General features: G+C 34.9%; 1 protein-coding gene and 2 long non-coding RNA genes across 3 annotated transcripts in view; 1 reads left to right on the top strand and 2 right to left on the bottom strand.

The window, feature by feature from the left end:
* Dhc1 (dynein axonemal heavy chain 1) overlaps positions 1-27,426 on the bottom strand; it is a 250,612-nt gene that overhangs the window by 137,427 nt on the left and 85,759 nt on the right.
* Positions 9,100-11,971, top strand: LOC149503462 (uncharacterized). The gene is made up of 3 exons (XR_016323129.1): positions 9,100-9,397; positions 9,773-9,865; positions 10,507-11,971. It is a non-coding gene; the product is annotated as an uncharacterized LOC149503462 (long non-coding RNA).
* Positions 15,692-17,212, bottom strand: LOC149503461 (uncharacterized). Its single transcript, XR_016323127.1, has 2 exons — positions 16,863-17,212; positions 15,692-16,488 (listed from the first exon to the last, which is right to left on the bottom strand). It is a non-coding gene; the product is annotated as an uncharacterized LOC149503461 (long non-coding RNA).

Here is a 27,426-nt window from a genome sequence, read left to right as displayed (position 1 = left end):
ACCGCAGAATTGATGAGAAGGAGACGCTACCATTAAACGTACGCCGAAGAATTTATAACGTTGTATCTTTCCAACAAGCGAACCTTCAAGATGTGGACTTCAAGAATATCTGTCGATATCTCGATAAGCGTCATTGAACCGAAAAACATTACATGGAAAGATAGCTGTGCTTTTGAGATTTCAACTGTACATTGGGGAAATGAGAATAATCCTAACAGAAGGAACAACGATATGTCCATTCGCCACGGACCTATAGAGATCGAAGATGGGTTTTTACATTGTGAGTGTATCTAACGAAAAATTCAGTAATTTAAACATCGCGAATGATTTAATGTAAACAATGCATTTAGTCATTAAGACAGTATCTTTGTAATAACTATTTGTTGTTCATGTGACAACGATGATTTAATTCCTTGTAGAAGCAATGTAGTGATGACTGTTTTTTATATATAACTATCGAAGTCAAAAAAAAAACTCATTACTATAGTATGTATATCTATAGCAATAAGATATTAATCTGTATTGATAATAATTACTCTCCTTCGGTTGTTGTAAAATGTAGGTAATACATAATAAATTGTGGAATAAAAATAAATAAAATGTAAATGTGTTCTTTCAATAACCCCTAAAAGTAGTTACTCATTATGTTCATAATCAAAACATACACAGAGGTAAGGAATATTAAAATTCGTTTCGTTTAAAAATAATAAGAATGCGTTCTTTAAGTGCTAAATTTCACTGAAACACAAACAAACACCCAACATTTAGGCTACCTTAGACACGTCCTTACGACCCACTAACACTTTTATTTGACGCCTGCAGCTATAGCAAAAGGATCAGACATAGGGACCCTGGTAACCATGCTTATCGAGCTCAACCTAGCCAGCGGGTTACGATTACAATCTGGTAGTAGATGCATTCGCGAAGCATCTGCCCTGAATCTGTTAAGTCTTTGTCGGAAGCATTTGAGCAGCTGTTGGCAAATTCTACTACTCAGGCATGAGTCCGCGCTCACCCACATGTCCTGGCGAAGCTGCAAAAGCCTTAAAAGCTACCATCATTCGACCTCCCAAAAAAGAAAACAACATTTAGAGCATAAAATTAAGGACAAGATCTGGTCAGTCGGTCAAGGTGATAAAAGTATTATATTAACAAACGTGTGAGACGGTTTTCGTATATTAAAGTTGTAATACAGAGTAATGCATTTTCCTGGGATAAAGGTTTCCTTGAGTTCATAAACTAATAGTTGATTGATTTGTCTATAGCAAATATACACTGGACGTTTGCCTGGATCTTATTATTTACCATTAGAAAATGTTAACAGGTCGTAAACTATTTTTCTGCAGAATTTCATCTTTAATAATTTTTGCCCCACGATAGAACAAAAATAACAAACATACAAAGATACATAATAATGCATATGTGTTTGTTACATATTTTATTTCAGTAACATTTAAAATAACATATTAATAATATACACTGGTTGGATCAGATGAAACTTATCTTTTCAGAAGTTATTCTTTGTGATGAAAAAGACAGTAAATTAATTTTGGATTTAAAATCAGTAATTGTGGTCCCTCTATAAATAAAGAAAAAATGACAAGCTAACTAACTAACTAACTCATTTTCTTTCTCCCCTCCTATCAATAAAAATTGTAACCTCGACACGGGTTGCAAACTTCATATTGTGTACTAGGATCACATGACAGAGAAGAAGGTCGATCTCAATGGCAAACGCACACTAACATGAATAATACATATGAAGACGTGGCCCTAATGTGACCAATACAGACCAATACGACATGGAGGGAAATTAGAACAGTTACACTGTTGAAAATCACACTAGAATATTTTTTGTGTGAGTGTTTACAAGAAAATTTTAAATATAATGGAAATATGCACAAAAGATGAGGTAATCCTTTTTTGGGAAAAACGTACAGAAAATTATGCACAGTTCATATTTATTTATTTATTTAATATGACTGAAATTGAAAGATGGGCTACTGCCCATAATTGTTCAACAACAATTATTCTTACATTTACCGAAATATACATAATATACGTTAATCTATTTGAAATTTTCCTCCATTTGCATTTGCCGCTTTGTAAATATAAAAAAAACTATTAAAATAATTTTCACAAGTCGCAGTCGACATTTAGAGTATAATGTCGCTTTTATTATTTTAATTTTTTCATTGAACAATTAAATATTAATTAAATTAAATGAAACTTACGCACTTAGTGGTCAGGCGTTGTATTATACCATTACATTATTGATATGTATGGGGTTCGGTGACAACTTAACACCAGGTGTGCCGAGAGCTTGGTAACAAATCTAAGCTATGAAAAAAATAAGTATCATTCATTTCCAAATAAATTGTTGTCTGCAAACGAAAGTATGACAGAATGGTAAATTATATCTTAAAAAAAAATGAAACTTCAACTTAAGGTATCCAGTTTTCGTATCATCTTTCAGCGATGTTAGATAGAAAAGAACAGTAATAAAACTCAAGTCACCAGAATTCGCGCTGAATGATAGTACATAATTACAAAGTAGCTAATTCAGAATTAAAATATTTTAATAGAATACATTCAGAATTTAGTTTGTCTTAGAAACTATTGTTACACTCCATTATGTCCGTGCGATTGGATTTTAGCATAATCTTAATCAAGCAAAATTTTATGAAAAATAAGTACATATTAAGTAAGCATATGTGCCGTAGCACGGGAGTCCATCTGTCGGTTAATTGGTAAACTATATCACAAAAATTGTGTTACGTTGCTCCGTGGTTCTATTTCGTCAACGATAGATGCCGCAGTATTTCTGGAGCAATCGGGAATAACCAATTTCTCTGTGGTCATGCGATCCTAATACTTAAGCGACGTAGCCCAGTGTCACTTAGCTTCTGTCACTAGCGTAGGGAGAAGGCAAACGGGCTCATTGGCTCGACTTGTGGGCAGAATTGACTAGAGCTTGTAATTCGGACTTGAAGCTGTTGTACCGGTACCCAATCTTACTCCTACAGGGCCGGTAACCGGTTAACCGGGCCCATAGTCGCCACAACGTAAATCCGGCTTGAGACGCGAGGACGAATTCATTGTAAATAATCAGGACTGAAAATAATACACGCCTCGAGCAGCCGCGAGTTTGGTAAGAAAACAGATTCGGATACTGGCAGAAAACTCAACAATTTATTCAGATTTCTTTAAGAATATGGACGAGGAAAACTCATTGCGTTCTAAATATTAGCCGGTAAAATCGTGTTAGCTTCCCTCTGGTTTGAATTATAGTTAATGTCTACCTAATTCAAATATGTCGTTTCATTATCATTTTTATTATAAAAAAACCATTCGATTTTATGTATTTTTTAAAGGGTGTTTCTACGCTACTAATGCGCATTTTAACTGTACTGAATTGAGCAATGCTCGTTCAAGTAACCTCGACTCGGGTCACGTACTTCGCTTTATTGTACCAGGATCACATGCTCACAGAAAAGTAATACTTCATGCATTGCGCAGTGCACACACCTGCATTTAACTACAGACCCACTAACACAGCAATATTGTTTTCTCCCTATTTCATTCTGTAGACGGACAAATTTAAACAGGACCGATGTTCGAATATTTAGCATAGAATAAAATTTGAATATAAATGTAATGCTTCTACAACGACAACGTACTTAGTAAAAATTGATATATTTTAAAACTAGAATTTTTATATTCTACTAAGATTTTCCATACCTAATTTCTACAAAATGATAATTCTAATAAAATTTAGTATGTAGAGTTAAGTTAAGCTTGATCCATCGCGAAGATAAAATGTCAACAAACTACTGCCGCATATAATATAATGTGACCTTTTTTACTTTTGCATCTTAAAAAATTATCTCAGAAACGATTTTGGAGTTTGAACACATAATTGAAAACAAGCTGAATAATGTATGTTACTGTTAGGAATTCAGCAGTTTCGTATTTATGTAAAATTACGCGTTGTTTATAACTATCAAGTATCAACATTTAAGGCGTCAAATAGTATCGTCGCGACGCCAAGCGTCCTTACTCCTTAGCTTGACCTTTCAATTTTCATACGCCAGATGGCGACGGGGTCGTGGAATTCAGCGTGTTTAAAACAGGAAGAGCTACTCGGCGTTTATGTGATCCCAGTATACGAGCGACGTATAAAAAACTTAAAGCCGCTCAGTGATGAATTCTCCGTCTCTATCCACACACGCTTTCCACAATATTATTGATCAGGATTAATCTGAAGTATTTCTATTTCTCGGACAACTCAAATAATATACTTAGCGATCGAGCTTACATTTTGTATTTTGTTATACAGATACATTAGGAATTGTTTTTTTCACAATTTTAATAGTTAAAATCAAGAACATCCTCCGGACTTGTAACATCTAGATTTATTCCAAAATTGAACTAAATTTCAAACATAACAAAAAAAAATCTTGATAATCTAAAGTTAATTTAATTGATTAGTGAATTAAATCTCTGACTTACTCTGTTTTTTCGCTCCTGTAACTAACTAACAGTTTTGCGTATAAAGCACACAAAGATATGAATTTTTAGAATCTAAAAAATTAGACATATTATTAAAATATTGGACACCCCTGACCCAGTACATTTTTATACACAATTAATGGTTAAAACATGACTTCATTAAAAAATAATATAGAAACATGCTCAAATCCATCGTTTTAATAATATTTTACATTAATAAAGGTCTACATAGTAATTTCATAAAATTATACTCAAATTAAGTGTCAGATTCAGAAAGGCCTACATACATAAGCATCCTAAATTGTTAAAATAGTGAGACAGAAGACCGAAAAAATTACCTAAATATAAAAATTCCCATTTACGAGCAAAAACACAATAAGCTAACGCAACAAGAATGCGAGGAACTTTTGTACTAGGAGAGAATAAGCTCAGTGGAGGTTCGGTGTCTTATTACGCATGCCATGCATGATTGATGCTCGATTGTACACACGTAAGAAATGGCACACGAATAAACATTTTAAAATAGATGTACATTATCATAATGTGCAAATTATTTGATATCAATAAGTACAAAAGAGGATTGTGTCAGAAATGTGCTTAAATAGAAAAAAATGTGGATAATTTTTACGCTCGGTTAATAAAAAAACTTTCAGTATCATTAATATTCCATAGTCTTCATGTTTTTGTTTTAATGTAATTTTATACCGAAAAAGGTTTTTTTTTATTTAGTCTTGAAATTATACCTTCACGAATTAATTTTTATCATTTCCACCCCCGTCATGACGTACGCAAGCGTAGTGTTCGCTCACGCGGCCCGCACCAACTTGAAACCCCTTCAGGTTATACAATCCCGATTCTGCAGGATAGCCGTCGGAGCACCATGGTTCCAGAGGAACGTGGACCTCCACGATGACCTGGAGCTCGACCCCGTCAGTAAGTATCTACAGTCGGCATCGCTGCGCCATTTTGAGAAGGCGGCACGACATGAGAACCCTCTCATCGTAGCCGCTGGAAATTACATACCCGATCCTGTAGACCGATTGGTAAACCGTCGACGTCGTCCAAAGCACGTCATCACGGATCCTCCTGATCCATTAACGGTGCTTTTAGGCAATACAAGCACCGGTCACCGTCCTCGTCGAACCCGTCGCTTGCGACGAAGGGCTCGACGAGCGAACTAACCCACAGACACAGCCCACTGAGTTTCTCGCCGGATCTTCTCAGTGGGTCGCGCTTCCGATCCGGTGGTAGATTCTGCGAAGCACTGCTCTTGCTAGGGCGGTGTTAGCAATTCTCCGGTTTGAGCCCCGCGAGCTCACCTACACAAGCTAGGGTACGCTGAAATAGCCTCTCAAGGCTATCAGCATAGGTAGGAAAAAAAAAAAAAAATCATTTCCACACATCCGAAAATATAGACTCTACAATTATTTATTCACCGTAAAGGACATTAAGGTACTTTAATATTCAAATGAATTTATAAGAAATACAAACAGATACGTAGATCGTACATGACTTCCACAGTACACACGACAAGTCCGTCAGAAAAATTCATTGATAATTTTCGATCAGAAAAGTTTCATTTGTCAAGTTGGAATTTTATTGGTCATTGAAACGAAACTGTAAAGTTAGAGTTACAGTTCTGAAGAAACTAGAAACTTAGTCTTCTTCTCACTTTCCGAACATTTTATTTGTATTTTACGTATGTACTGATAGCGCTATACCATATTGGTCTTATTAATCTTCTAACATTTATGTTAACCTAGTAGACGACTTGAGACTTCGATGATGACTATACCGGGATAAAAACAGCTCCAAAACGCACATGACGAAGAAATTTATTATATGCGTGTTGTTGACGTGGTTTGTTTCTCAATCACACAATCAACGTTTTTACAAACTGACGATTTAAATAAACATGATTTTATAAAGTTTAAAGTAGTAAAACTAGGTATTATTTAAAATTTTCGCGAATGATAGAAACATAAAACTATTTTTTACGGCTTAATTTCGCATTTATTGTTATCATTATGTGTATTATTTCAGACGTTTCGAATTCATTACAGGACTGTAAATTATCCGAGGCTTGAGACTATACTGTAAAAGTTCTTATAATTTAAATAATGATTTTTTGTTACCGCGCCATCCTGCGGTGCGCTAGCTGCAACAAACTCGGTCGGTGACTTACGACAAACTCAAATCGCAAGCACTGGTTCTAACACTAGGACATCATGAAATATAGAAAATTTTAATGCTGCTATGTTCTTAAAATTAATTACTCACTGTGCTCCCAAAAATTATTGCTTATTAAGAATGTAGATTTAACCTAGTAAGAGAAGTAAATTATAAGAACTGATGTAATGTATGTAACCTTTCAAATTTTATAAATAAGTAGCCGTACTCGCTGGGCATTTCAAATTAACATTAATAATCATAGTCATTATTATTAGGGAGTCCAACACTCATATAAATATTAGCCTATCCATTGAGTACATGTATTTTCTACATGGATACCAAGTTTTAAGTCAATCGGATGCATGGTTCAGTAGTTATAAAGGAACATCCGTAAAAACCAGTGTAGATTAGATATTAGTATAGATTTGATTCACAAATCATAAATACAGTGTGTATGATTTTTATTATTTATTATTACTAAAATACCTAACCTCGTCATGAGTCACGTTTTTCATACTGTGTACTAGGATCATATGATTGCAAAGATGTTCTTTCTACACCTAAGTATTGTATCCCGTACGGAGATACACACACGGTCACGACATGTAAGACGTAAGTCGACAGCACACTACCAAATCCACTATTGAGACCGGAATAATATCAAAATCAAAACAAAGGGCAATGCAGTCAAATTTGAATAACTCATGAATTTCGCACCAAACTCCACGAAATGTTTTGATTGACGATAGGAATATCATTTTGCGGTTTTATAATAATATTATTGTGTATTTATTTCTTTAGTTTTTTGCCGATGGATTCTACTTACATTGCATACAATGCAATAAGAAGAAAAAAATGCCTGACGAAAATTATTGTTAACACTAAATGCATCTTAACTGCAGCCTGTAAGATCGAATTTTTAGTAGATTATTCGATTATTTTCATATTTGAAGAGTCTAGCTATTCTGAGGCGAACTGTATCCCTGTATATCCCAAATCATGGTAAGTTAAGTGGCCCAGCCGAACCAGTCGTACGGTTTCTAACGACCGAGGCCTCCTTTCAAACTTGGTTTGACGAAGGAGTTTTCAGTTAAGCCGAATCTAATTCAATAAGTTTTAATACAAATTACCGCAATTTCTCCTGCGGTAATATGATGAAAGCCTCAAGCTCATACATATATGACATTTTGTCTTAAAATTGAAAAGTCAACAAAAATTTCAAATTTAGTACAATTATTTTAAAAATACGGGTTATAATTTAATTAATTTTAAAGTTAAAGATTTATAAAGATGATCCGTTTCATTAGACGTGACGATGCTGCAGTGTTATAATAAAGTTTCATCAAATTATGTTCTCCTGGTAAGCGAGCGGATGAAAATTTCCGCATCCAGTTACGTAGGTTCTGTTTAACTGACGCTTTTTACTGTCAACCCACACGGTGGTACTTACTACCGTACCGTCATGTGTTCTGATCTGAGGTGTAGGTACACCATTTTTACAATAAATTAAGATCGCGACCGTTGTCAGCTCAAATAAGCTAATTTTTATTTAATATTTTAACAGGAATTATACTCGTTTATTTTTTTATATTATGTGGTTTACACAAAGCGAATAAGTTACGAATGTTGCTGAGCTCAAAACGACGATACTTTTAGCTTTTTTTTTTTAATTCAATATTTGTCTTTCCGCAGGACTGCATGTCTGGTCTTGGTTGTACGAGTAATAGGACTACATAAATACAACGCAAGCTCTTCCAATATAGATGAATATGACATTGAAACGCCATCTATCGCCCTTCAATGAAACCATGCTTTCAAAAATGGTTCCCTCTAGTTGCTATTGTCTGACCGATTTCACAGGTGTAGGTATGTAATAAAACCCCAAAATGGCTTTTTAATTTTTATTGTTGTGTATTAAATGAACTAATATCTGAAGATAAAATGTTGTAGGTATTTTAATAATGACATCTAACAAGAACAATGTGAATTTGAGTTGCTTGAATTTTAAGCTTGAATTTGAGCTTGAATTTTATTAATGTCTATTGAATTATGCTTTTGCAGTCTTTCCCAATGAATGTAACTATAAGACAGTAAGCTCCCTGGAGCTCTTTTAAAAAACGTATTGTCAGCTATATTAGTTCGTTTGCAGATAATCTTTCGGATCGATTCAGATCAGCGCCTAACGCAAGCTATGACGTGTGATCTTCAATACACCTATCAATTAAAAGATAAGTAGGTATGTAGATAAATTAAAGTTTTTTTTTCGATTACTCTAAATGATCACAGTAAATAAATGGGAATGAAACAAAACAATTTTCAAACTCTGTTCACTTGAACCACTACGTTTTCATGGTACCCTGGTAGTATTGACGTTATCAAAAATCGAGTGTGCGCCTCACATTGTACAAAGTGCGCATGTTCGGGTTTTGAACAGATTGAGACGACGACACCTTTTACTGATCCAAAACGTAGTGAGATTTCGCCGTTCCCACTTCGTAGAAGCGGATTTCTGAATCAAATCTCCCAGAGAATTTGATAATAAGCGAACAAAACATCTAATTATGCAAAGTGTTGCGCTGCCAATAAACTTTTAATGTTTTTCGTCTGAAACTGTTTAGTGCGTCTTCTGATTACTTCGGAGTACGATACTCTCTCATTGGAAGCAGAGTCTAAGTTCTGAGTCGATTTTCAGCCTATTGAAACTGCTCATACCGTAAGTTTAGAATTTTATAAATAAAATTGTAAAATACAACTAATTACACTTTTATCGAGGAGGATAGCTATCTGAGATGATGTTAAATAGCTGCATGCAACATACAAAAACCAACCGCAGTCTGAATTTTAAAATTTAATAACATAAAAGAAGTTGTTTATCAGAAGACTATCAAGAGTGTTATCAAAATAGCTTCTTGATGTCAAAAAGGTCTAGAAAAGTTATAAAATTAAAATAAAGACAACCTTTTATTGTTGTTTGGATAGTGAGCTTGTATTTATCGCTGTTCCGAAAAGCATAAATATGACACATATTATTTTTTATATCTGCAGTGAATAAATGGCGTTACTCATTAATACTTAATTTTCATTCCAGTTTTCCAAATTCCGTATGAACAAACCTAAGAACTGAATGTTATATGTTTGTAAAACAACGGACTGGGAGTCACAACATCTGTTCATAAACTGGGTAAGTCTAATTTTTTTTTATGATAGTACAAAAATGAGAATCTTGAAAAGAAACTGAACAAAAAAATTTTCCACTGAACAGAAGCCTATTAAATTCATAACCTTGTGTTTTTTTTTAATTGCTTAAGCTGGCGGACGAGCTTACGGCCCTCCTAGTGTTAGTATTTTTTATTTTATTGCTTTGATGGGTGGACGAGCTTTCGGCCCACCTGGTGTTAAGTGGTTACCGGAACCCATAGACATCTACAACGTAAATAAAGCCACCCACCTTCAGATTTGAGTTCTAAGGTATCAAGTCTCAGTATAGTTACAACAGCTGCCCCACCCTTCAAACCGAAACGCATTACTGCTTCACGGTAGAAACAGGCAGGGTGGTGGTACCTACCCGTGCGGACTCATGAGAGGTCGCACCACCAGTAAAAATTACTGGAAGCTTATGATTACTGGAAGCTATAGACATTAACGCAACCGGCACCCACCTTGGTAACTGAGTTTTTATTATCAGTTTTTATAGTACAATGGTTGTTCCATTCTTCAAACCGAAACGCATTACAATAAAATTGGTTTTAAGTCCATTTGTAGCCATTAACATTATAAGTGTCTTATAAAAATAAAGTACCTTTTTTCACAAATTATTTTCAGTATTTAAGAAGGAAATAGACCCAAGAAAAAGAACACTAGAAACATTAGAAATCTTCAGAAGAAAATCAGGGAAATGCTGTCAGCAAGGACTAAACATCTATAAGTTATAATTGATTCTTGGAGTTCTTAAAAAAGAAGAAACAGCAAGCACATTTTCATTTTAGTTTTCAAAAAAACTTCAACCCATTTTCGAACAGTTGGAAGAATGTTTTCATTGTTCTATGTCAAATTGTTCTTTTGTTTCGTTTTCGTAAAATATAAGTGCCACGAATATTCAAACGGAGCTGAAAGGCCGATAATTTATCGTAATAGCGCTTTAGATGAAACTGTAAACGAAAAACAATGTTTGGCATCATAATTACAGTTGACGTTAAAAAAGACTAGACTTTCATCTATATTATTCGAATATACATATACTTGCACTTAGCTAAAAGGAGATTTGTTTGTAAAATAATATAAAAAGAGTGTTCGTTCTTGAAAAAGGACCATCGTCGATTGTGCTACTTACTTTCTATTACAAGCTCTCAAATCCTTTAAAAATGATTCGAAATCAAAATTGTGTGGAGAGAATTGTAATTCAAGCTAAAGTCGAATCTAAGCGCCCACGCGGTCATTCCCCATTGCGTTGGACGGATCTTGTTAAGAGCGGTACGCAAAGTAGCGTACCGGAATGTCCCCACACCGCTAGGAACCGCATTAGATGGAGAAACATCGCAAGAGCTGCAATAATGGAACAAAGTAATGAGACCCAAGAACCATCATCTTAATACTGCATGGTTATTGCGCATCTTTATCTTATCTGTTTCTGTATTTAGCAATTGTCTATGCCTTACGGCTGACGATAATGTTAATCGAAATGTAATCAGCACTGTAGATTTTTTTCCTACCTATGCTGATAGCCTTAGAGGCTATTTCAGCTTCACCTTAAGGTGTAGGCGAGCTCATGGGCTCAAACTGGAAGAGTTGCTAACACTGGCCCTAGGAAGAGCAGTGCTTCGCAGAATCTACCACCGGATCGGAAACGCGACCCACTGAGAAACTCTGTGTGCTGTGTCTATGGGTTAATTTACTCGTCGAGCCCTTAGTCGCAAGCGAGGAGTTCGGCGAGGACGGTGACCGGTACCTGAGGTACCTAAAAGCACCGTGAATGGTTCGGGAGGATCCATAATAACATGCTTAGGGCGACGGTACTGTAGTAATAAAGTATTTACTATATTATAGTATCACGACCATTCTGTCAAGAGTGTCACGACTGAGGAGAAGAAGAAGTATGGGTATAAGAAAACAGTTTGTGAAGCCGACCGGTCACAGTGGTTAGTATTATGACGGATAACATTAATGGAAAATCGTCGAAAATCGTTAGCATTTCGTGACACGACGCGCTGTCAATAGTGAAGGTGATTCGATGACGTCACCTCGGAACGTGTGTAGTAACGTGAACCGCGCGGACGCTGTTTGTTACATTGCGTGCAAAAAGCATTAGTATTAACTTTATTGATTTGCCTCGTTTTCAGGAACGATTCTCGATCAAATGTATCAAAGCAACGCAAATTCTATATTCGTTTTTGTTACGTATCCGTTTTCTCAGATAGTAGGAAATAGCGGAGGAACTGCAAACGCCTGTCATCGACGCACTCCACCAAGCTACAGAACGGGATCGATGGAGACTGCTGGTTGACGGAATCGGACGGAGTCACGATCCTCAGCAATGAGGGACCGATTGAAGAGAGAGAGAGAGAGAGAGAGAGATGTCATAAAAGGAAAAATATGAATACAATTCCGTATTATTTTTTTATCAATTAATATGCTGTAACATCTTTTCATTTTATCAACTTTCGTTCATTCATTTCGACGTCTATATTATTAATAACTGATAGGATCATGTATCGGAAACATGGGAGGGAGTACATGTGATACATAAATAAAACATAGGCAAGTTTTAAATGATTTTGAAATTTTAATATAATAGATTACTGTTCTATCTACTCTATTAACAAAATATAATGTACTTGGTGTTTAGATGTACCTAGTTAAGCCCAAATTAACGAGTATTACTTAGGTGTTTTAGATGTTTGTTTGACTTCGAGCATACTCTAAATTTTTTGGATTAGCTTAATCATTTTTTTTTTGTTTAAAGATGAATTTAACAAAGAGACGGTGGTTAATTTTCGATTTATTACAACAAAAATCTCATTTGGCACATTTTCAGTAGAACAGTTATATGTGTGCTATTAAATTAATATTACTTATTGGCAAAGTAAAGTAGAATTGCAGCACATTTAAATTAAGAAACATATTATAAAGCAATAATCAAACAAAACAATTTTTATTAGTTCTGATTATTTTACTAATAAATACCTAGTAACATGTGCATTTACTTTGGAAGTAGTTTATAAATGTTAGAGAAATAAAAATATAGATGTTTATTCTGAAAAAAAAAAAATCATTATAAATTTTAAGACTAGCTGTTTAGAATGTATACGATTAACAAATATGTAACTTCTTATTTAATATACGTATAATAAAACAATGAACCACAATACTTTACGATTATTCCCATTTATACACAAACTAAATGGTAATGTAAACAAAACGTTTATGAAAAACATAACTCATAAATCTAATTTGTAAAATAATAGGAACTTAATGTTATTATTGTTCATGAATGGGTTTTATTTTTATATCGACGCCAGGCGATCCTGCAGCCGACTAGAAGGTAAGTCAATTTTCTACTAAGGAATAGTTCAATATAATTTTTTAAAACAATGTGGCGTGGTGGTACCTTTTAAAAATGTATCAATTCAGTGAATTTCAGTAGTTTAGCACATACGGTAAAAAGAACGAAGGTGTTCGACATTGAAAAATAAAAAAAGATCACTGAGATTACGTCTATCGACGATGCGACTTTATGGCCGTTCGTTTTTTTTTATGTTGTCAAATAAATGACGCTGGGATGTATAAATTATGACCCAACTATAGGACTGGAACGTACGCAGACGTGTTCTTGCTAGATATTTTATATCAATCAAGCAGTAGGTAGCTATCGTTAGGGGCCATCCATAAAGTACGTCACACGAATTTTAGGACTTTTGAACCCCTCCCCCCTCCTTGTCACAGGTTGTCACATTTTTATAACCCCCCCCTCCTGATGTGACGTCACACATTTTTTAAATTTATGTATGTATTTAAAAATAATCGAGAGAAAACAGCTATTTTCATTTTTTACTTATTTTTATTAAATAATAATCTAATAAAATCAACATAAAGTCCAACATTTCATAAAACCGAAAAAACAAACGACTAGTTAGATAATAATAAACGATTAATTATATTAATTAAAGATAAAAAACTTAATTATCGAGTGTCCATGGACTTTGGATCCACTCTTTTATATCAGCTATTACTGGTAAATCAGGCACTTCATTTTCGTTCTGAATTTGAACGTCAGGAACATCCTTAGTGTCGACATCATTCTCTTCCATCCATAAAGCATCGTCATCATTCATTAAACAGAGAATTTCTCGGGCACGTCTAGCCGCAATTCTTTGAGGACGAATTTTCGCTAAATTATTAATAAATATAGATCAATAAATATATATCAAAAAATTATTAATAAATATAGATCAAGTTTGTAAATTTTTAAAATTTTTAATTCACATACAAACTTTGCGTTTTAGTATTTTAAATTTTAACATGTGACGTCACAAAAGTATTGACCCCCCCATGCCCCTTGTCACACGATGTCACACTTCGGTGATACCCCCCCTCCCCATTAACGTGTGACGTACTTTATGGATTGCCCCTTACTTTGTACTATGGACTCCCGAGATATTTCAAGTCGTCGTGACCTAAAGAATGAAACGTCCAGTGCATTCGTATATAGCGATGCATCGGTGTTGGTATCCCGCTAGCTGGTACCAATTTTTCCAATAAAATACGTACTTAACACATATGTTCACGATTGACTCACACGGTGAAGGAACAACATCGTGTAATAAAAATCAAATCCACAAAATTATAATTTGCGTTATTATTGGTGGAAGGACGTCTTCTGAGTTTTTTTTTTATGATTGAAAGATTACTAGTGGCCCGAAGGCCTTTCCAGTTTCACCAGGACATGTGACCGTCTTGTGAGTCTGCAAGGGTGGGTACCACTACCCTATTTCTGCCGTGAAGCCGTTGTATTGTTAAAAGTGAGACTTTAGAACTCATGTTTCAAAGTAGGTGGCAGCATTTATGTTGTAGATGTCTATGGGCTCCGGTAACCACTCAATACCAGGTGGGCCGTGGGCTCATCCAACAATACAAGAAAAAGAAAAAAGGAAATAATAAGATAATAAGTTCAATTACCGCTACTCTACCTCCCTACCCAGTACACTCTGAAACATCAGCTCCCAAGTAGCTCAAGTCTAAAAGTTAGTAGGGCAACCAAGGCAGCTTCGTGCTGTATTAACTATAAAAGAAGTGCTAAAATATAGATATAAAAACTCCCAGAGCCAGATTGGTTAGTGAGGTAAGTGTATGGTTGCCAGCTGAACAATCTTGATGGAAACTATTCTGACACTGACAAGTGAGTAGGTATTTTAGAATATCATTAATAAACAGCTGCATATTTTAGGAATGCATGCATGTAATTGTGCTAGGTCCTTGAGTTATGACTTATCAATATGGTGGACAGGGATGGTCTTCCATGGTGATAGTCCTATTAATTGTTGATTTGAATTGCAATTTAAATATATTAAAGAGGGGGTTCGTTCATTAAGAGGATTATATAATCATTGTAATGGTTGATCCACCCATTCTACCTATTAAGTAAGCTACAGTTCCCAATGCCTATGAGTTACTTTCGTGAATACTTCAGATGAATTATAAAATATTGCTCAGTGTTTATGGCTGTTCTACCGTTCATTATTCAGTAAAAGTCTTCACGCTATGACCAATGCTATCATCAGATTAAGATGTTAGATGACTGGAATGGCAAATATTAAGATTCTGACACCCACAGACGCTCTTCAAGCTTGCCATTAGATTTCGATAGATTTGTTGTGGTGAGTACTTAAAAAAGGTTTCAGATATCTGTTTCCACTTTTTATGTACTTGTTAAGGGACATGTCACTACCACTACAAGCAAACATCCTATTTTATGTAGAACAAAGATCACTATACCAATTGAATAAAAAAGTGATGATTATAACATTGATTACTTTATTTAATTATTTATAGATATGTAGATCATAATGTTTTAGAAATTAATACAAACGAGTATTACATCTCTCATAATAAGTTACACACAAGTTCGTGCCTTAGTACAGTAAGAGTTTACAGTGCTATATGAACTATCTAATATTTTGGCATTGTTTTATTTGGCTTTAGTATTATTAATGATACATATTAAGAAAGTTGTTCCCTACATTACACCAACACAAACAGTAAAGTGAAAAGTAAGAAAATAAATTTGACATGTAAACATCATTTTGAGATCAATTGTTGGACTTTCAATTTACTGCTTTGTTTTAATTTATTTCTATAGTCTCATTCTAACTTGTCATATGAATACACACATATACAAAATAAACAGATTGTAAATCTGTACTAACAATAAAAGTTGTGACAACAATTATTTTAAGTACTTGATAAGACATGCTACATGAAGTTATTATTATGTATAGACAAATAAGTAATTATGGAATGCATCATATTTGTAGTTACATTTCATTCAAGGATAATCAATTAAAAGACAGCTAGTTAAATAGTTATAATTTTTTTTCCGATCCTTTTGGATGAGGAAGTCAATAAACCACAGAACATATGACTCACACTCAACAGCTTCAATGATCTTAATGCAAAGTATATCAGCCTCTGTCAAGTAACCTTGTATTGCAATCACTTCAGATTGATTCCCAATCGGATTGTTTATATTTACTTCATCAATAGATCCTTTAATGTCAATTTGGCCTGCAGCATTTTCAGGAATGTAATTTACTGAAAGATTGATTTGTAATATATTAGTATTAATTAGCAAGGATTCTAATGACCTAACAATATAAACTATCAACATTTAATCTAAGTATGTACTAGATGCATAAAGTTTAATATATCACTTGTATGCAGTTTTATACTATGGATCCATAGTGATCTAATTATTATTTATTATTATTATTAAAGCAATAAACGTAATTGTGATTTTATTATATTGTGATATAATTTTTTATGTTTTCGATTATTTTTTTATTAGCTGTATCCGGCTGCAGGCGTCTTTCAACCGATGATGATTAGCTACATGAAATGGATTGTATGAATTAGTTGTCGATATTCCATAATATTTTTTTAGATTTAATAAAAAAATTATAGTCTACCTGGCAGTTCATCTTTCTTCTCTAATATGGCCATAATTATTTGATTTTAATATGTGCGCTTTTAATATATTCTCCTTTTGTTCCTAACAAGGTTTATCAATTCACTGTAAATAATCAATACCAATAACTCCGTGTGTTGAGCGGCGTTTTTTTGTTCTTAGAACCACAATGGGGCTCCGGCCTCTACTCTCACGCCTTTGGAAATTCTAATATTAATAATAAATTGTTTGTGACCGTAGCTTTCTCCGTACTTCTGCCGACAATTTTTTAAAAATTACTCGCTTTATTCTAGTCTTGATAGCCAGTATGTAGGTAGTCAAGTTAGCAACTTTTTCATATATTGATTTTGAAATTTTGAGAAATTTGACAGTTGACACAGGTGTCAAACTTTAATCGTTTAAATTTCTGTACGACCATTACCTACTCGACTTTTTGGCCATTGTACGAGGGCGGCACTGAAAATTTCGGGAATTAACGAAGTGACACAATATTACTATTTGAAAATGTATTTATTGCTTTTCGAAGTATTCTCCGCGAAATTTGACACATTTTTCCATACGATGAAACCAATCATTGAAGCAACCATTTTTGTAGGCGTCGACAGCTTTTTCAGGTGATGAAAATCTCTGTCCACGCAATTTATTCTTTATTTAAGGGGAAAGTATAGAAATCATTAGGGTTTAGGTTGGGGCTGTACGGCGGATGCTCTAATAATTCTATGTTTTCTTGGTCTAAAAACTCTTTTGTTCTGTGCGCGGTGTGAGAACTCGCATTGTCGTGATGGAGGATGATGCGGCGGTTGCAGTTCTCTTTACGGAGTTCAGAAACGACCTGTGGCAAACAAATGCTAGCATACCATTCTGCATTAACCGTTCTTTGTCCCTCAAGAGGAATAGTCGTAACATGGCCGGTTTTGGAGACAAACGTGGCCACCATTTTTTTTGGAACACTCCGTGAACGAATAATTTTTGTTGGCTTTAACTCATTTTCGAACACCCAAACTCGTGACTGGTTTTTTGTTTCGGGTTCGTACGCGTATATCCAGGATTCGTCACCTGATACAATGTTGTATACAGCATTTGAGGATCCTGCGTGGAATCTTTCGAGAGTTCTGACGCACCAAGTAACGCGAGCCGCTTTTTACTCTTCACAGAGCGAATGCGGTATCCGTCGGGAAAACAACTTTTTTTACACCTGATTGTTCATGCAAGATTATTTGTATTTGACTCATGCCAATGTCTAAAGTTGCCTGAATTTCGCGGTATGTCACATGTCGATCTTCCTCAATCAGCTTACGCACAGCATCAACGTTTTCTTGGGTGACTGCAGTTTTTGGACGACCTTGACGGGGATCATCACTGAGCTTGACACGTCCACGTTGAAACTCAGCAAACCAGCGATAAATTGTGGCTTTGGATGGGGCTTCATCACCAAATGCAGAAATCATCTGGTCAACACACTGTTTTTGTGTTAAACCACTTCGAAAGTCATAATAAATCATCGCTCTTGAATTTTCTCGAGTCAATTCCATTTTCTCAACGACTAAACAAGTTTGACAAAACCTCGTGACAAGACCGAGAATCTTTTTTTAAATAAATAAATGGTATTCGATTTTTAAAACCAAGGAGTTTTCAATTAAAAAGATTTAATATGACAGGAACAGTGGAAATATTCAATTCCTGATACTTTTAGTGCAGCCTAGTAATAATTTTCAGAGCGGTCGTGGTCGTCATTCAGTATCATTATATTATTATATTATCATTATCCGCTTGGACAAGCGTGATACGATTGAGGAAGAAAGTAGTTTTCAATAATATTCTCAGTAAAATGCTAGGCATTGTCCGAGGAGTGTCCTAGTTGAAGAGGGCGTGTCCTAAAAGATAAGTAAGTCGCGTGGTATACTTTTATGAAGCAATGCGACGTGCTGGTGTTAAAATCTCGCAGACCGAGTCTAGTTTTTTTGACTGATTTCTGAATGGCTTAGATTTACATTCAAATATAATACTTGCAGCTGGAATCAGGTTCTCTGTTTTGTTTTCCTTGGCACGAGAAGGTATGTCGGACCCACCATTGTGTACTAAAAAATCGTTAAGATACTTTTAGAGTTTAACATTTTAAATTGTAATTGTTTTTTTTTTATAAAATACAACAGTTTCAGAAAAACTAAATTTAATCTCTAGGGTAGTAGAAATATTATGTAGCATGGCACGAACGAAATCGAGCGGCTGTTATTTATGTGATCCTGGTACTCTCACACAGCGAATACGTTATGTATTCCATAAATTAAGGTCAGGGTTGAGGAGCAAGCAACGGTTCGCTTTAGCTCGTACATTCGTTTCTTCGAGCATCACTCAAGGACTATTGGATTGATTTCAATAATTTTTAAGGCCTGCTAACTCAATGATTGCTTTTTAAATTTATTGTTTCTTTTGACGGGAGGCGCACAACAGCTACAAAATAATAATAATACCACCACATTTTTCTTCTTTTTTTGCTTGTCGCGAAATCTACTTTTACGATCTTTTTTGTTGTCATTATACTATTTCCGGGGTTCCGAATAATATTTAAAGTTTCGGGTCACAGACGCCGGAAAATATTTTTTTCATCTTATCTCGCTATTTTATTCTAATGACACTTTAGCAATGAGGGCCAATTAAAATAACACGGGATTTTTTTTCTTTGGAATTTTATTGTATCTCAACGAATTATCGTGTAGTAATAATAATACATATTTTTGTAGGGAATTAAATGGCCTACAAAAAAGGTTTGAAATAATTTTTTGCTAAGTCAACTCGGTTAAAAGTTATTCGCAGTTAAAGTTTAACTTAAAATAATACGAGTATATGATGACTTTCACAATTTTGTATACTTTTTACAAAAAAATGGCTTAAAAACGTACAACAAGATTTTTTTTCGTTTTACTTTCCATATTTATTGAAGATGCAGGCTTTGAAAATTGAACAAATTATAAAAATAATGTTTATTATTTTTATTAAATAATTAGAACACAACTTTTATTATTTTACATTACCTAATAATCAACTTTAAATAAGACATTATTGATTTTCGAAAAATGATTCTTGCCATTATTCAGGTGAAGAGAAAGTAAGTAGTATTTCACTATTTATTACTTTTATTATTTAATTCTCTTGAGGCGGGACGGGTTTTCATGCCTGTGTACTAGGAGAACATGATTATAAGAAGTTTAGTCCAGTCGTAGAGCATAGTTTGCACAGGCGCAGTACTCAGTTTCCTAGAGAAAGGAAAGTTGTCACATTTTGAATCGCGGCCAGGGCGTAGCGAGTAAAATTTCTAACTCAAAGAAAAAAACTATTATAATTACCTACTCTAAAGTCACGAATATGAAAAGAAAAATAATGTTATGAAACATTTTTTTAAATTTAAATAGGCCCTTACTTAATTTCGAGTAGTTATGACTATACCTGGCATGCATGAGTTGACCGCAAACTCTTAATGTTGAAATCGTATTGCAATATTATCTTACTTTTCTAAATTACTTTGCTCTTGTAAGAGATTTTTCACCGGAAAACCACAAGGAGATAATCGATTTTGATAGTCGATTTTAATTTAGGTCACTATGTAATAATTCGGATGATTACAGCTCACGGCTGAATTTTGCAGCGTGTATTGTTATGTAATCGTCTAAACTAAAATTGGCTGGTGATTTAAACAAGTTTGAGAACTCTATTGGATATTGATGCCCTGGGAGTGATGGTAAACTGGTGGTTTTACTTGTGGTAGGACCTCTTGTGAGTCCGCACGCGTAGGCACCACCACCCCGCCTATTTCTGCCGTGAAGCAGTAATGCGTTTCGGTTCGAAGGGTGGGGTAGACGTTGTGCTTTAAAAACTAAGACATTAGAATCTCATATGTCAAGGTGGGTGGTAGATGTCTATGGGTTCCGGTAATCACTCAACACCAGGTAGGCTTTGAGCTCGCCCCACCCATCTATGATATGAAAAAAATTAAAAAAATTGTAGAAAAATCAATGACCTTCTATTAATATATTATGTACTTTTTAGTATTTTTGACTTTAGATAATTGCTTTATTTACCACAAGTTGAATTTCGAACATGAACCTCACATTATTAGGTACGTGCAAAAGTATTCTTCTATTTTTATGATTTCCTGGTATATATAAATAAAAATAATCTCTACGTTAAAAAACACAGTAAAGCTTTGTGTTTGATAATAATCTATACTAATATTATAAAGAGGAAAGATTTGTTTGTTTGTTTGTTTTTTTTGAATAGGCTTCCAAACTACTGAACCGATTCGAAAAATTCTTTCACTGCTTAGGAGCTATATTATTTCCGAGTGATTTTTTTTTTTTTTTTTTTTTTTTTTTTTTTTTTTTTTTTTTTTTTTTTTTTTTTTTTTTTTTTTTTTTTTTTTTTTTTTTTTTTTTTGTTCAGGAGGAAATCGCCGGACTTCCGCCCTTTTCTGGGGATACTGGGCGGGGTATGTCAGAGTCGAACTGACTAAAACCTCCTGTCGCTCAACAACCAACGTCCAAACCACGCATGAGACAGAACTCATGACAAGGCAAAGGGGGGAAAGTGAAGCGTTTAGTGCGGAGCACATCTCTCCCATCACCCTCCCCCTCGGGACGCCGGACTGGCGGTCGTCGGCGCCACGACCACTAGCCCTCTCGGTCGGCAGACTGTCCGAAGCCCGCCTAGATGGCGCCGGTTACAGTGGGTTACCCTACGGAATACCCCGCTGGGCCAGAATCAGCGTGGGTCGAGGATAGCCGGCCTTCCATCACCCGGATGATCTTGCGTAAAACGCGTGCAGAGCAGCTTGCACGTCGTCTTCTTAGGCCCCCCTCGCCGGTCCCCAGACCGACATGTGAGGGGGACCCGAAACACTTAGAGGGCCAGGGCTTGGGCGAGATCCGCCTCCCTGGCCCCCGCTCGACGGCGGCGGGATTGTGCGTCTCTCACGCGCCCCGCCGCCTCCTTCTGCGAGATGGTGCACTCGCAGAAGTCGAGCATCGCCTTCCACGACTCGTCGTCGCCGAGCATCGATGCCACAACACTCGGCAACGACAAGTCGGTTCCTATTTTTGCGACGAGGACACGGCGCCACCCCTCCCATGCGGGGCAGGCGACGAGCGTATGCTCTGCCGTGTCCAAGTCGCAACCACAATGGTGGCACTCTGCCGTCGGCTCGGCTGTGATCCGGTGCAGGAACTCACCGAAACAACCATGCCCAGTGAGCACCTGCGTGAGCCGGAAAGTGAGGCGTCCTCTGTCACGATTCACCCAATCTACAAGGACCGGGCGAATCGCCTCGACGGTCCTACGACCAGCCGAAGGATCAGCCAGCCGTCTGGACCATGACTCCAGCACGGACCGCCGAGATTGGGCCCTCCGCGCTCTGACCACACTGGGGCTGGGACGCGCCACGCCCCGGGCACGAAGTTCAGCCCGCCACTTATAGTCAGTTCCGAGTGACATAGGCTATATTCTTTTTTTTAAATTAGGGATCCTTACTAAAGCTTCAATAATGTAACCCAAGGTGTAAAAAAATCACCTAAAATATTCTTTAAATCGCGTGCCCTGCGAAAACTATTGATGATAGAATAAAGTAATCTATACTAATATTATAAAGAGGAAAGATTTGTTTGTTTGTTTGTTTTTTTATAAAACTAATGTTCGATGATGTTAATGGTTGATAGATCATAATGGCTAAGACGCCGACACTATATTTACACGTTTTGTTTTTTTATTGAAATTATGATAATTAAATTAATTTTAAATGGAAAAAAAAATCTGTTGAAAACTGAAAAAGAAAACAAATAAATGTTTTGTTCGTATAAAAACAACGAACATGTCCCTCTGCTTATTTCTAAAGCTCGTCAATAGCAATTAAGCAGAATAACGGTATTAAAAAATATAAAATAGTACATTCTTTAGACCCTTTTTATTGAGAAAAATAGAGTATATCAACAATGTATATTGACAACTGGCAAATGAACTGGCAAATTGTATAAAGAAATAAAAAATTACGTGCAACTTAACCCACAGAACCCACTAATTTTCTTGCCGAATCATTTCGATGGGTCGTGATTCTGATCTAGTGGTAGATTCAGTGAAGCACTGTTCCTAAGGCAGATGCTAGCAAAGTTTTTCAGGCTGAGTCCCGTGAGCTCGCCTACACACCTGGTGAGGCCAGGATAGCCCCTCGAGGCTACAGGCTAGGTAGGTAAAAAAAGTAACTAAACTAAACAACAAAAAGCTTGTTAATGAATAGAGAAGAAAATTTTACTAAACTGGTTTTGTAGAGACTTTTTGACAAAGATACAATCAAAATTAAGTTCGTTAAATTAATGTACTATGTAATCATCACGTCAGATCATATTGAGGTGTTGGTAAATTTTAGCCCTATTTGAATTGGTAAATTTTATAGCTCTATTTAAATTTAATTAGCTATGTATTGAATATGAATATCCTATATTTCTATATAATTAATATACGAAAATGAACCCTTGGTCTCATAAAATGGTCAGGTTTTTCAAATATTTATCTACCAGGCTCACAGAACGCGATGAAAGTATTTTGCTCCAATTTATATGTGCGTGTAGACATATTGTGCCAACATCTGACAAAGGGAACGGAAAAGGAATATGACGACGAGTAAGAAAACTCTAGAGTACAATGTATTCTCTTATCTTACAAACATAGTTTTACACTTTAAATTTTAATAAAGACAGGGATATAATTGATAATAATTCAAAGTACCTAGCTGAATTACTACATAGATAAACAAACACTTATAACAAAACATAACCAAGACGCTTTGACTCATAAAATCATTTTTAAATATCACTTCACGGAATCCAAATAAATAATCAAAGTTTGTTTTTATTCAAGATTTCCCCCAAAACAGATAAAGGAGGAGGATTAAAGTTTTGTTATTTTAAATTCTAGCCGTTTACGTCAACGTCACGTGTTCTCGATAACTTTCTACCAGGCTGACATAAAGCTAAGAAAGTTAATGCCAACGTATTCATCACACGATTTAAACTACAAGTTTTCAATAAGTTCAATAAGAATTGCGGTATTCTTTTATATTATTAAAATACAAACAGAACTGTTTATAATTGATCCTAAATAATACGGACCAACACAATAATTCAACGATTCAACAGTCCTGAATTTAGTATTTAGGAGCGCACACACGTCACTGGTAAAGGCTACCAACTCTGTGTAATCTAATAAACTCGTCTTTGCGGAGCGTAGAATTTCGAATGTCATAAGTCTCAAGAAAAATTTAATGAGTTTTTTTGTTGATTGTTTTTGTTCCGATTTTATCACTAAATTTATTAAAAAAATAATGATAATACGCCTACCCTACTAGTACTCATAGCTAATATACTGAATTGAAAATACTCATGAAATGTTTACGTATGTACTGGTAATCCAAGTATCATTATTTCTATTTTCTTTTTTTCCATACTCCGAAATTAGATGTTTCTGACAGTAGCCTTAATGATTAATATTTATATTTATTTGATTTGATATTTTCACAATAAAAATTCACAATTAAACATAGTTACATGACGTAAATTGTTAACTAAAAACTGTGTGTAAATATTTTTCGAAGCCGTTGACCTGTTTACTTTAAAAATCTAAGTTGTGAATTTTTATTTTTATCTTTTATATAAACGCATATAATTAATTACAACGAACATCTATCGTACCTGAGTTAGACTTGGAACAAATAAGAAGTTCCTAGTTGTTATATTGGCCTCGTACAAAAACTCATAATCTCACCTACACTGAGTTCTCGTTGGCTTTTTGTGCTTAAAGGAAACATATAAGTTTTACATTATCGTCCTTTAATATACTAGGACTTTTAACTTGAATGAAGTTACCCTTTAGTATACAGAAAGTTTTCATATATTTTTTTGTTTTTTCTATCAATTAAAACATTCATACTCATGATATCAATGCATCTCTGCCAGCGTAATGATAATTGTTCAAAGACTTTGTTGAAGAAGTCAGTGGAACAGCATAAACCAACTATAGTGAGGGCTTAGTAATAAATAGCGGGAAGCTGAACTAAGATCCACGTCCAACCGGATATGGTAACCATGACAACGGGCTAGACTAGAATATTCCTGTACGCATACCAGGATCGTATAAGTCAAAAGAGCTTAAGGTGACAAGAGTTTCTCTTTTCGTATCGCAAAATATGGTTCCGATTGATATTGGGTTTTCAATCGTATAGGTCCTTGGAAATGATTACTGGTGATTAGATGGGTATTGAAAATAAAAAATTGAGAGTATGAACGAGCACAAGCTTGTGCGTTTTTATTTAAATTAATAGTTTCTGAGTGCTACGCGAAAAAAATCCAATCTAAAGATTTCAGCTATGAGGTGGAAAATTCTCAAAAAAAACAGTTCTTCATACTTAATTTAAAATATTATTTTTGTTCTGTTTTGAAAAAGAGAGAGACACATGAGTAGTTATTTAAAAGTAGAATCTATATCTTAGTTAATACGTGTAGTACAAACTTTATACCCCTTTTACGGAAATTGCGCGGACAGAGAAGTATGAAATTTCCCACACTTATAGAGAATATTATATAGAATTGCAGAATGGTATTTTTTCTTTAATTATGCATATAACATATAGTAAAATAATAAAAAAACGTTACACACACTACCGTGTATTTAACATTTAACACACGCACGCTTAAGTACTATTTTGTTTATTTTTAAATTCTGGGGTCTAATTTAAAATAGATTAATATTATTTGTCTATAGTGTAGCCTTGGCGAAATTTGTGATTATAGAAGTATAATAAATAGTCTTTGACAATAAAACCATAATAATGTTCAAACTTATAATTTCAATTAACTATAGTCGAATTTCGACTACTGGGGGACTACTTGTATTTTTAATTACTTTATGTTTACAGTTACAGACAATTTATAATTCGGGAAATATGAAACAGCATCCCTGTTTCAAACTTATAAGGGAGGCAACGGTAGTTCAGTGGTAGAACACTCGCTTGCCAAGCGGGTAGCTCGGGTTCGATTCCCGGCCGTTGCAACTATTTTTGCTTTGAATTTTGTCCTAGTCTATCTAAATATTAATAATAGTAATTTTTAATGACTAAGTGTGCTTATTGCAGCACATATTTTCAAGAGTGACGGATTTCCATTGTCTAGTTTTAAGGTTTCGTAAGGTATATTTTTTAATGATGCAGGTGGGTTGATTATGTCTCGTATAACTTATTTATGTATAACCTAGACCAATATTTTAATCACAACATAAATGCTGTCACCCCCGAATATGGAAGGGGTAAATGTTGTGTAATACTAACATGTCTAAAATAAATACTTGAAATAGTTTTAAGTTTTTAAGACAGACAGACAGATTTTCAGAATGAACCTTGACTATTAGAATTTGAAATAGATGGTCGCTAATCAGAGCGAGATATTTGAAAATTAGAACATTTCTTTCAAGACTTTCAAGAAGGCTTTCTTATTTTGTCATTTTTTCGTGGTAAGGATTCGTCTTATAAGTTTTGTTAATTCAAAAGTAGGCCTCACTTAAAAGCATTCACATGACTATATTTCAAAAGCTAAATATTTTAAACAATAAAAATCTTTAATGAATGTAATATACACGTGATTTTTTTTACTTTCGGAATTATGTAACTTTGATGTACTTATTATATATAAACAAAAGATTAGCAAATCGTAACTATTATAGGGCTTACAAAAAAAAATCATGAGTTACAACAAACAAGAAATTAAATATAATAATAGTATTTTCCTAAATCAATTATTATTAATCCAGAAAAAATTAAAATCTGCATTACTCGTAATTCTTTGAAAAAAGTAATATTTAAATCAGTAATGTGTAGTCTTGATAAAGATAGATTTTTTTTATTTACAAAAGGCATTCATTTTATATCGCGAAATGCCAGAGGTGAACCCATCAGGTGACAGGCAGGGGGATGAGATATTATTGACGAATTTTTAACGCATGCGTTACAGAGATAGCCAATAGAGAAACATTTAGCAATTATCTATCATCTTGTTATTTATCTCTTTTGAGCATCATTTAAATAAAGATGTCAAGCGCGATGATATATTTTAAGATGATTTTTCATTCGTCCAATTTTCCGTTCTTAGTACTAGGAGCTTATGACAAAGAGGAGGACGAGAAATGCTTATTGACTTCTGTAATGCGCATGCGTAAGCTAAAGGCGTTTCCGCTCTCGTTGTCCTTGCAGTTAGACTGCACTTGCTGCGAGACTGCATTTGTTGTGTGATTATTACATCTAGTATTTTTTCTAAACTTCGCTTTACTAGAGTGACTGAAAGCCAAACACGAGAAGCCTACGGGCTTGTAAAGGCGGTCATGAAACGATTTTCCGAAAGCATTTCCAAGTATTCTCAACGCGTTGCAAAATACACTACTTCATTGTTAGTAAATATGTACGATAGCGTGATCACGTTCGTGAACGATTTAGCTGCTATTCACTTCGTGACCGCCGAGCTGATGAGGAGGAGGCGCTG

Source organism: Bombyx mandarina, chromosome 01 (assembly GCF_030267445.1).
Source record: "Bombyx mandarina strain Sakado chromosome 01, ASM3026744v2".
In the NCBI taxonomy this organism is placed as follows: domain Eukaryota; kingdom Metazoa; phylum Arthropoda; class Insecta; order Lepidoptera; family Bombycidae; genus Bombyx; species Bombyx mandarina.
The sequence above is the reverse complement of the archived record's forward strand: the minus strand, read 5'-3'. Positions and strand labels throughout refer to the sequence as shown.